Raw genomic sequence first — 11,281 nt, 5'->3', positions numbered from 1 at the left:
CACATCAAGATTCATTTTCAATTATAAGATGGCCTTTGTCTTACTGCTGTACCACCTAAGTGTACATCCAATACAGTCCAAGGAAGACACCACCAATACTTTCTTTTCTCTTTTTTAAAAGATTTATTTGTTTATTTGAAAGGCAGAGAGTTCCAGAGAGGCAGAGGCAGAGGCAGAGAGAGAGAGAGAGAGAGAGAGAGAGCGAGAGCAGTCTTCCATCCACTTTCAAAATAGCCAGGAGCCAGGAGATTCTTCTAGTCTCTCACATGGGTATAGGGGCACAAGGACTTGGGCCATCTTCTACTGCTTTCCCAGGCCATAGCAGAGAGCTGGATCGGAAGTGGAGCAGCTGGGACTCAAATCAGCACCCATATGGGATAATGGTACTGCAGGTGTTGGCTTTACCCACTAAACCACAGTGCCGGCCCCACCCACACTTTTCTAAGTAACCTCCAACCGTCTTCACCTGTATAGTCCCTCACTCCAGCATTGTCTCCTTCTGTGTCTGACTCACCAGTGAGCTGCCTCCTGATGAGGGAGAAGTCATGCTGCACCTTCTCCAGGATGAGTCTGGCTTATCAAATCCAGGGTGAGCTGCTCCACTTGGCAGCACTGCGGCACTGGCTGCACAGTACAGGGATGCCACAGCACACACTACTGTAGCTGCTGCGGACCCCAGGTGAGACTCACAACAAGATTCCTCTCCTGACATTCACTCAGCTCCAGGATGGAGGCCTGGGATGCTGACTTTCTGATGGATTTTGATTCTCTCTTTGTTTGCTGACCTATTTCTCCTTTTAAGACATGAGAAACTAGAGTGCATCTGATCCTGAGAGGGATGCCATAGAGGGGAGAAGCTAAGGTGAGGGAGAAGAGGGCCTGTCAACCTCAAAGAGGCCTCTGAGAAGGCAACAGAGGTGGATGTGGGCATGTTTTCTCCAGTGTTGTTGGCAGCAGGAAGGGGAGGATGGGTGTGCATGCAGGTATGGCAATGGGCTCAGTAGGAGACTCCAGCTGGTAGCTCCTCCGTGAGGCTGAAAGTCAGGCAGGGTGACTGTGGAGCCAAGTTTTGAAAAGAATACAATAATCTCCCCCTTACTTATGGTCTTGCTTTTCTAACAGTTTCAACTACTCGTGATCAATTGTGGTCTGAAAATATTAAATATTAAATGGAAAATTCAGAAATAAACCATTCATAGGTTTGAAATGGAATGCTTTTCTGATAAGGCTATGAAATTCCATGCCATCCCACTCTCCTTTCTAGGACACAAATCACTCCTTTGTCCAGTGTATCCATGCTGTACATGGCTCGTGCCCATCTCAATCAACAAATCAATTGTTATGGTACTGTAATGCTTCCAATATAGGGTTTGGACTAGTTGAGGTTTCAGACCCCCCCACTGGGGGTCTTGTAATCTATTCACCATTGTTTTATACAGAAGGAATGGAGTAAGCATTGTGGAGAAGGCAGAGTAAGTGCTCCAGAAAAATGAAGTAGGCTTGCTGCCACCCCATAAGGATCCCTGTTAGCATTGCTGTTCTAGAATTTATGACATTAGGAAATTAAGCAGTTGTGCAAATTAGATGCAGAAGGGGCACACTGGGTTAATCCAAGGTTCAAATTGTGTTAATTCCATTTTAAAAAGACAGGAATGAATATGAACATGTTGTACATGTAAAAGATGCATTTTATGAAATGTGTACTGAACAATAAGGAAATAAAGACAGGAGGCAGGTGTCATGAGTAATGAGAAAGTATGTGTATGGGGGCGAGTCAGCATTCTTAATGGATTCTAAGAGTATTACAGTATGTGTCTGTAGGAGGTTGTGAAATGTTAAATAAATTACTGGAAAGGGCAAGAGCCAAGCTGGAGGGTGAGATGTTGTCTTCTATTGAGAAGTTCCTGGAGATGACAAGGACCCAGATGTGACTGACCCTGGGCATGGGCGCTGAGTTGGATGGAGGAGAAACAGACAGCAACTCAAGTCAAGGGACTAAGAGAACAATGAATGGGTTAGTCTCGACAGCCATTCCTGTGAAGCTATCACAGTAACCTAAGTGGAAATTCTACCACAAACTACTACAGAGGTGTTGGTAGTGGATTAGAATGTGAGACGTCCGAGATCGCATAACATAGAGAACCTGCCCTCTGCTCTCTGTGAGCTGTGATTTGAAAAGAGAACCTGAATCAACTCTCCCTTTTAAAGAAGAAAGTTTTATTTCTCAGTGTAGAAAATTTCGAAAGCCAAGGAGAGGAAAAAGAAACAGAGAAAAATGGAAAACTCCATAGTCTATACTCAAAATGTCACCTCAGAAGAAATTTAGTGTATATAATTCCAGCATGTATATGTACACCTGTGCACATTTTAAGAAAATCAAGCCATCCTGTATATATTGTCTGGAAACATGCTTGTCTCATCCAACTAATTCCAAATGTACTTGTGGGTCAGTAAAAATCACCCACCATGCCTTTTTAGTTTTTTTCCTCAATATGATTGTTGGTGCCTACCCTCTTTTAGGGGAAGTACAATTTGTAAAATCCCCTATTTTCTCATTTCTAGATACCAGCAACAACACAGTGAGGAACGTTTGTAACTACATGCTGGACACACCCATGATTATTTCCTTCACAGCATTTCCTAGAGAGAGACTTCCTCATGGCTATACGTGTCTGGATGTGTTCTTATCCTGCCAAGCTGCCATGCAAGAAGGTTGTATCAATTTAGTAACATGAGACCTGCGGGTTTCTACACACCCTCACAGGTAAGAGGCGTCATTATTCTCCTGATTCCTCTTTGTAACGGTTGCCAATCTGATAGCTGGGAAGTGGCTCTGCATTTGCATTTGCACTTTGTGCTAGTCCGTGACGGTAACATCTTCTTGTACAGACAGTCATGGCACCATCTTTTCTTCAAACAGCTTGCCAACTTGAACTTTGGAGTTTGATCCGACATTCACTGAAGGACCTTCTAAAGAGTCCCACAAAATGTGTTAGTTGCAAGATTTAGGGAGTTGTTTGTTTCAGTAGTTATCTTATGCTAATTAATGTATTCATTTTTTTCTGTTTTTAAAGAAGAAAATATAAGCCCCTCTAATCTTTTTATTAATCACCAGGGAAATACAGATGTGTGGAGATTTTTAGAATTATCAAATTCTTGAACAATGTTTCCCAAAGGAAAGCTTGTGGAACACTAGTTCCCCCAGAAAGTACATAGAAAAATGTAGAAAAGGAGGTTCTATGTCTTAGTAACACTAAGGAGTACAGAATTCAAGGAAATGACCTCCTTGCTGCAGGACTTCTCAGGATCTTTAACATACAGTTTATACTCTCCTTTTCCACAAGGGGGCACCATTGAGCAGATGTGTCTCCACCCACAAGAATGAAGAAGGAAATCAGCAGGGAACAAGAACCAGCTGCTCACAGGGAGGAGCTCTGTACCTCTGAGATCCTACTGCACTGAGACCCTGCCCTGGTCTACAGTGATTCTGCCTACAGCAGATCTGCTAATGACTCCTCTCACCTCCCAGGAGAGGACCCACTCTAGGGTTTACTGTTCCATCATCTGCACCATCAAATCCACTGAGGTATTAGCAGTGCCACCTCACCCAGGTAGAGCAAGGCCCCTCTCACTTCTGTGCTCCTGATAAGAGCAACCATCATGGCCTCTTTCCCAAAAAAGGCAACAGAGCAGAGTCCATGATTATACTACTGATAGGGTGCAGCTGAGTAGCTGATCCGGGACAGCTATGGAGAAGGATGGCGAAAGTCATGCTGGGTAGGGCACGAAATGAAAGACTGAGGAAGGACAATGAAGGCCACAAGAGTATGAAGGAAACCAAACCAGCAAGGCAAGCATTTGGAGAATGTGCTTAGTGGCAGTCCAGAGGTGCGCAGGACACCTTGTCCAACTTTCAGACGAGCACGTTCGCAGCCAATTCTCTTCAAGCCTCCTGGCACAGAGTTCATATTTGCATGGATTTCTGAAGGGATGTTTGTCTGAGTTTGCTCTGAATCACATTCAGCTGACCATTCTGATGCCACAGCTGTCAAGGCTCAAGTCCAACTCTAAGCTACGTCACCTGTTCCTGTCTAAAACCTGAGATTCCATTCCCAATATGATTGCAGAGCACAGAGCTGTAACACATAAGGTTGCCTGCAAGACACTTTTCAGATGCATTCTATGGTTCTAACTTCCTTTGAGAGATGATTTCTGGAACCAGTACTTGGAGAGTTCTTTGTCCGTTCAAAACAAAAAGAGACAACATGACTCCAAGAAAGAAAGTAGAATGAAGCCTAGAGTTGGCGGTGCTCAACAACGACTCACACCCTTGACACATGAATGCAGTGGAAATTTTGGCTGGCATTAGAGAAATCATCTAGTACCTATGGCCCTGGACTGCTTCTTGAGTACTTGACCATTGACTTTCTAGGTATATCTCAGAAAACTAAATGTCCAGGATGAAAATGTATCCCTGGTCTGTCTTTACTTCTCAGAGTCAAACACAGCATTGCTCTGGTCATGAGACCAGCCTCTGCTAAGGGTAACCAGAGCCTAGAAAGGCTGCTGGGCTCCACAGAGAGATGAAAGAGCTCTGTTTCCTTTGTGTTTCCCACTGCACTAGACATACCAGAGTCCTTACATACCCATCAAATAGCTGACCCTCAGATGAAATGCCTCAAATAACGCATTTGTGACCTCACACACTAACCAAGCTCATCTCTTTTGATGAGCTTTGGTGTCCTTCTTACAACTATGAATTGCTCACCAGCATTGTGATCTCCAGGTGCTTGTCAGAAATGCAGTTTCCAGTCCCATAATTAGAAATAGAGATACAGGAATCTGCATTCTGAAATCTTTACCTAAGCTTCCTGTGAATTCTGAAAACATACCCTACTTGTTGTAGTACTTGGTCGAAGGAATATGCAACAAGGGTCTAAACATTTTATGTTCTTTTGCTTTTTTTCAATTTGCAAAATTTTAAACACATTCAAACAGCAACAGAATCATCTACCAAACTGCAGGTATTCATTAGCTAGGGATAGGATGTTTCATTTAGCATCCTGCCCTTTTGCTTCTGCTCATGGAATCTGAAGAATGCTGTTACAGGACTTTTATTCCCAACACTCCCCTCCCAACAGGAATGAACCACAGATCTCCCTGTACCTGCTCACTTCCTACTTCCCTGATGACCCTCCCTCTCTCCTCTCCACCACTGCCAAACATGAGTCCTTTCCTCTCCTCTCCATGATTCCATCTCTTATGCCTTCTGCAGGATATGGTTGTATCTCAAGGTCTCCACACCACATGCACTGCCAAGTGAGATTCCTGCCCTGCTCGACTATCTGTAAGTCAGAACTTCCCCATTGCTAAAAAATGGATTTTTTCATTCACCTCCAAAATCACTAAGCCTATTATTGATAACCTTGCCACACACCTGTTCTCATTTTCTTCCTCCCTCTTAGCCTTAATCCTCCGCAGACTTCTGCTCACCACTCTGAATCATCTCTGCAGCATTTGTCATGAGGATGATGGTATATTACACTCAACGGGTACTTTACAGCTCATAAAGTACCTTCACACACATTTTGTCATTTGAACTCCATGACCCTCTAGAAAAAGCATGCAGTAGCACAAAGATCCCAAAACTCCTGATTTTTGCCGTATCTTTTCGGTCCAGAGTTATTATTTTGGGTTTTTCTTAAATTGACAAACATTTTAACATTTAATTTTGAAATAATACATATTCTCATAAATGGAAAAGCAGTATCATTGGTCCTCAATAAGAGGCACAATAAATAAATTCAGTGAATGCAAAACCATATTGTGAAATTTCAAAGTCAGCAACACTGGCCTATGCTGTGTAGGTGAAGGAAGACTCTTAGCCCCTGGAAAAAGTCAGTTCTCTGGTTTCCTCATTGCCTCCATTCAAACAGCAGAAAGGCCCAGTCTACCTGCTGAGCTTCACTGGGTTTCTGGAAGGGTAAATGTCAACTCTTTATCCTCAAATGCTAGGCTCTTCCCAAGACCTTGTCTCAGACTGTTCTCCAACCACTGTGCAGCTCATGGACGGGAAGCACCGCATCAGTCCTGCCCCTCTGCATCTCAGCAGAGCCTGGGCCTCAGCCATACACAGGTTCCTGCAGGTTTCTGTTATAGTCCACAGTGGAGATAAGGATTGGAAATTGGCAGGAAATAGTGGGGACCATATTTCAAGCATTTTCCCTATAATTAACTAAAAACTATTCATTGCCTAACAAGTCTTGGAGCTCACATTCCATTCACACTTTGTTTAAAAATGAGATCACTGTGGGCCGGCACTGTGGCATAGCGAGTAAAGCCGCTGCCTGCAGTGCCGACATCCCATATGGGCGCCAGTTAGAGACCCAGCTGCTCCACTTCTGATCCAGCTCTCTGCTATGGCCTGGGAAAGCAGTGGAAGATGGCCGATGTCCTTGGGCCTTTTCACCCACATGGGAGACCCAGAAGAAGCTCCTGGCTCCTGGCTTTGGATCGGCACAGCTACGGCTGTTGTGCCCATCTGGGGAGTGAACCAGTGGATGGAAGACCATTCATTCTGCCTCCGCCTCTGCCTCTCTGTAACTCTTTCAAGTAAACAAATAAAATCTTTTTTAAAAAAATGAGATCACTGGATCCATCACTGTGGCCTATTAGGCAAAGTCGCTGCTTTGCAACACCATTATCTCATAAGGGTGCCTGTTCCAGGCCTGGCTGCTCCACTTCTGATCCAGCACCCTGCTAAGATGCCTGGGAAGGCAGCAGAAGATGGCCCAAGTGCTTGGACCACTGCACCCACGTGGGAGACTCAGAAGAAGCTCCTGGCTCCTGGCTTCTGCTTGGCCCAGCCCCAGCTGTTGTGGCCATTTGGGGAGTAAACCAGCAGATGGAAGACCTCTCTGTGTCTCCCTCTCTCTGTAACTCTGCCTCTCAAATAAATAAACAAATCTTTAAAAATGAATGAAATCATCATACACATTAGGATGTGTATTCTATTAAAAAATACATAAGGGACTGGTGCCGTGGCTCACTTGGTTAATCCTCCACCTGCAGCGCCAGCATCCCATGTGGGTGCCGAGTTCTGGTCCCGGTTGCTCCTCTTCAGTCCAGCTCTCTGCTGTGGCCCGGGAGAGCAGTGGAGGATGGCCTAGATACTTGGGCCCCTGCACCCGCATGGGAGACTGGGAGGAAGCACTTGGCTCCTGGCTTCAGATCGGTGCAGTGCAGCGGCCATAGAGGCCATTTGGGGGTAGGCCAACAAAGGGGAGACCTTTCTCTCTGTCTCTCTCTATCTCTGCCTGTCAAAAAAATAAAATAAAAAACAACATAAAACATAAAACAACCAGTTTTGATGTAGATGTGAGTAAACTGAAACCCTTGTGCATTGCTCATAGATAGGAATGTCAAATGGGGCAGCCCCCTAGAAACCAGTATGGAGTTTCCTCAAACAGTTAAGCACAACACTACCATTTGACCCCCAATTCCACTTTTGTGTATACACAACAGAACTGAAACAGATAGAGTCTTGAAGAGATATTTGTACAACAAGGTTCATAGCAGTGTTATTCACAATAGCCAAAAGGTGAAAATAACCCAAATGTCCCATTGACAGATGAATGAATTAGCAAAATATGGCATATCCACACAATAGAATGGCATTCAAATTCTAGAAGGAACAACATTCTGACACCTGGTACACACTGTTGAATCTTAACGGCATTACATGAAGTGAAAGAAGTTAGACGCAAAAAGTTAAGTATTGTATGGTTCCATTCACATGAAATATCTAAAGTAGTCAAATTTATAGACAGAAATGGTGATCACTAGGGGTTGGATGGAGGAGTACTGGGGAATGATCATTCAATGGGTACAGAGTTTCAGTTTCGGTTGATTACAAAGTTCTAGAAATGAGTAATGGTGACAGTTGTACAATAATGTAAATGTACTTAATGCCACAGAAATATATGCTTTAAAATGGCTAAAATGGTGAGTTTATTATATACATTGTATAGCAATACAAAGTAAGATCAGCAATTAATTATTAGAAAGGCATTAAAATCATACTAACACAAACTGAGACTTTCTACCTGACCATATTAGAACTGTTCTTAGCGTGTGATGCAGTGTGATTAAGGGTTGCATCAAATATTTCATAATCACCAACAATGTTTATCAAGTTTTGGGAGAACACTCTCTTATCTCATCTACTCATTACACAGATAAGGACAATCAATTCCAGACAAAATCTAATTAGTAGATTTCCCAAGGTCACACATAGTAAATGTCTTGATATCAGCTATTCTGAACTCTGATTTAGTATCAGCACCATTAACCCAGTGTATTCTTTCTCCTTCTAATTTGGTATCCAACATACTGAACCCTTTTTGTTCTGGTACGCATTTTTCTCATTCTATTTTTTGTTGTATTTTTAAAAAGAAATTAATAGACTTCATTTTTAGAGCGGTTTTAGGATTACAGAAAAATTAAGCACAAACTACAGAGAATTCTCACATAACTCTCTCCTTCAGGTTCGCCCACTACTAATATCCTCTACTGCAATTGATGAACCGACACTGGTACAATATGATTGAAGTTCACAGTGCACATCAGGGTGCACTCTGTGTTGTACATTCTACTGGTTTGACAAATGCATAATGTCATATTCACCACTACAGAATCACCCAGAAGACTTCCACTCCCCTAAAAAATCCCATTTTCTTCTCCTTGTTCACCCAGGGTTCTGACCCTGGCCTTTTTCTCATCTTGCTGTCTCTTAAAGGATCACTTTCGTGCCCACATTTTGGGAACTGCTTCCCTTCTGACAATTCTCTAAGTGAAATCTTTGCTGGTCTGTGGCATTTTTCTCAGGTAACAGGAAGTGCAGAGTTAGGCAGCCCACGGCAGGTCCAGAAGCCCCATGAAGCTCCATTAGGACGATGCGAGAATGCCCACTGTATTCTCCACACACTACCCTACCCAACCACCTATTTTGCTAAATGACAAGCCATCCTGCTGGTCACCTCGTCATCCTGAAAGCAACTCTGCCCCTCTGTCCTTATCCTTTGAGGCAGAGACCTAAAAGGGGGGCGAAGGGCAGTGACAGGATGGAGTCATTTTTGTGATGAGCTTAGACACTCAGGCTGCAGGAATCTATCTTCAAGTCCTCTGACCCATGCAAGGTGAATGACACAAATAATGATATGGTGAGCCAGCAGCCACTTTCACAGAAGAAGCACTTCTTTGTAATCAGCCCAGGAAAGACCCTTCCTTCTTTATTCACATCAAACAGGCCTCCCTTTCCCAATCCGCTCTGCTGCCTTTGATGTCCCCCTTCTCTGACCCAGGTCTTGGTACTGGTGGGAAATGAAGTCAGGAGGAGACCAGCTTTGCTGATCATCAGCAGAATGACTGAGCCTATTCTCTGAGGTCAAAGCTTAAAGAGAATCAAAAGTTTTTTTTTTTTTAACTATAAACTCATCAGAGTAATAAAATGGACTATACATGAGTACGTGCAAGTCAATGTTTACCATCAAGTAGTTCACTGAAGAGTTGAAGAGGAATCCATGAAAATTCAGTTTGATGTGTATGGTAAGAGAAGTTGGAAGACGACAAAGGAAGGTATGGTGGCTAGGATTGTGTCTGGGTGTATGTAACAGAAAACTGACCATGGTGACATAACCACGTAGAGTCATTTTTCTCAGATAACAGGAAGTGCAGAGTTAGGTAGCCCACGGCAGGTCCAGAAGCCCTAGGAAGCCATCAGGTACTAAATACCCTTGTAATTCCCCTCGGCCACTCTTCATTAGTGACTTCCATCTTCACCAAATATGAATTCTGGACATGAAAAGCAGGCAGAGGTTAAGGTTAAAAGGCATGCCGTAAAGTCAGCTATCGCTTAGGAAATAAGAGTTTTCCTAGACACCCCATCACAGCGTCATGGGGCACCCCAGGTGCAAGTAAGCACCTCGGCCACTCTTCATTAGTGACTTCCATCTTCACCAAATATGAATTCTGGACATGAAAAGCATGTCCTTCACTCTGTGAAGTGGCCACACGGCTGCACTGAACCAAGTTTGGGAGCTCTGGGGCCAGCCGGCCACCATGGCATAAGGACTCTTGCTCTGCTCTGTGGTGTAGTCCATGTGGTTAGGCACATCCTAACATGACAGCCATTTTCAAAACAGAGCCTCCCATCCAGGCAAGTCTCCAGTGACCACAGCCCCTACTGTCACCTGACCACAAACTCAGGAGATCTCCCCAGGCAGAACCACCTGGACCAACCTCTCCTGGGTTTCTGTCTTAGTCCACCTGTCCTGCTATAGAAGAAGTACCATAGAAGGAGCAGCCTGTAAACAACAGAAATGCACTTCTCACTCTCATGTTCTAGAGGCTGGGAGCCCAGAATCTAAGCGTCTGCAGATTCAGTGTCTGATGAAGGCTGCTTCCTGGTTCAGAGATGGTTGCCTTCGTGTTGTGTTCTCATGCTGTGAAGTGACAAGTCCAGAATCTCTCCCAGAAGCTGTCTAACTCCAGTGACAAGATCTCCATCCTTCTGGCTTAATCATCTCCCACCTCCTAGAACCATAACATTAGGAGTTAAGCTTTCAACATATACATTTTGGGAGGATGCAAACATTCAGACTATAGCAATCTCTAACCCTAAGGAATGGTGTGATCATTGTTTTAATTAAGCTTGTGGGCAATGTGCTATGCAGTAGATAATTAATACGGAAAACAAAAAAGAAGAGATAGAAGGAATGGATTAGGAAACCTGTTCTGCTACCACACAGGAGAAACAGGTAACTTTCAGAGCTGAAATGCAGATAAATCTTTGCAGAGGAAATAATACCTTAGTAAGGTGGATAGATGTAAGTAGTTCAAAAGGCTGAGAAGGAACGAATGTGGAAAACTCTTTTCAGATAAGGAGGAGAGAGGCATAGCTCACTGAGTCACTGACCGTTAGGTACCAGGGCTCAAGACTATCAATTCCACCATGCTTCAGTCTTTTGGGGGCACCTAAGGGAGGGTTACAGGAGGGCACACTGGGGGAGAAAAGAGTAAGAGAAGCAGGAATTAGGTGCAAGAACTGGATTTTTTTGTTGTTGTTTTTTGACAGGCAGAGTGGACAGTGAGAAAGAGAGAGAAAGGTCTTCCTTTGCCGTTGGTTCACCCTCCAATGGCCGCTGCGGCCGGCGTGCTGCGGCCAGCGCACCGCGCTGATCCGAAGCCAGAAGCCAGGTGCTTATCCTGGTCTCCCATGGGG

The 11,281-nt window shown here is 44.1% G+C and overlaps 1 long non-coding RNA gene across 5 annotated transcripts; it reads left to right on the top strand.

Annotated features, from left to right (window-relative positions):
• Window positions 1–469: 469 nt before the first annotated feature.
• Window positions 470–8,131, top strand: LOC149121779 (uncharacterized). Of its 5 annotated transcripts, none has more exons than XR_016222599.1 (4): window positions 470–679; window positions 2,563–2,764; window positions 5,276–5,347; window positions 5,466–6,720. It is a non-coding gene; the product is annotated as an uncharacterized LOC149121779 (long non-coding RNA). The 5 variants fall into 5 exon arrangements; XR_016222596.1 differs by having other exon boundaries at window positions 3,345–5,347; XR_016222597.1 differs by lacking the exons at window positions 5,276–5,347; window positions 5,466–6,720 and adding an exon at window positions 6,727–8,131 and having other exon boundaries at window positions 471–679.
• The last annotated feature ends 3,150 nt before the right edge of the window (window positions 8,132–11,281 follow it).

The sequence above is a fragment of the Oryctolagus cuniculus genome, chromosome 16 (genome assembly GCF_051225735.1).
Source record: "Oryctolagus cuniculus isolate XC-2025 breed Fujian yellow rabbit chromosome 16, ASM5122573v1, whole genome shotgun sequence".
NCBI classification, from domain to species: Eukaryota; Metazoa; Chordata; class Mammalia; order Lagomorpha; family Leporidae; genus Oryctolagus; species Oryctolagus cuniculus.
This window is presented reverse-complemented; position numbering and strand designations above follow the sequence as displayed.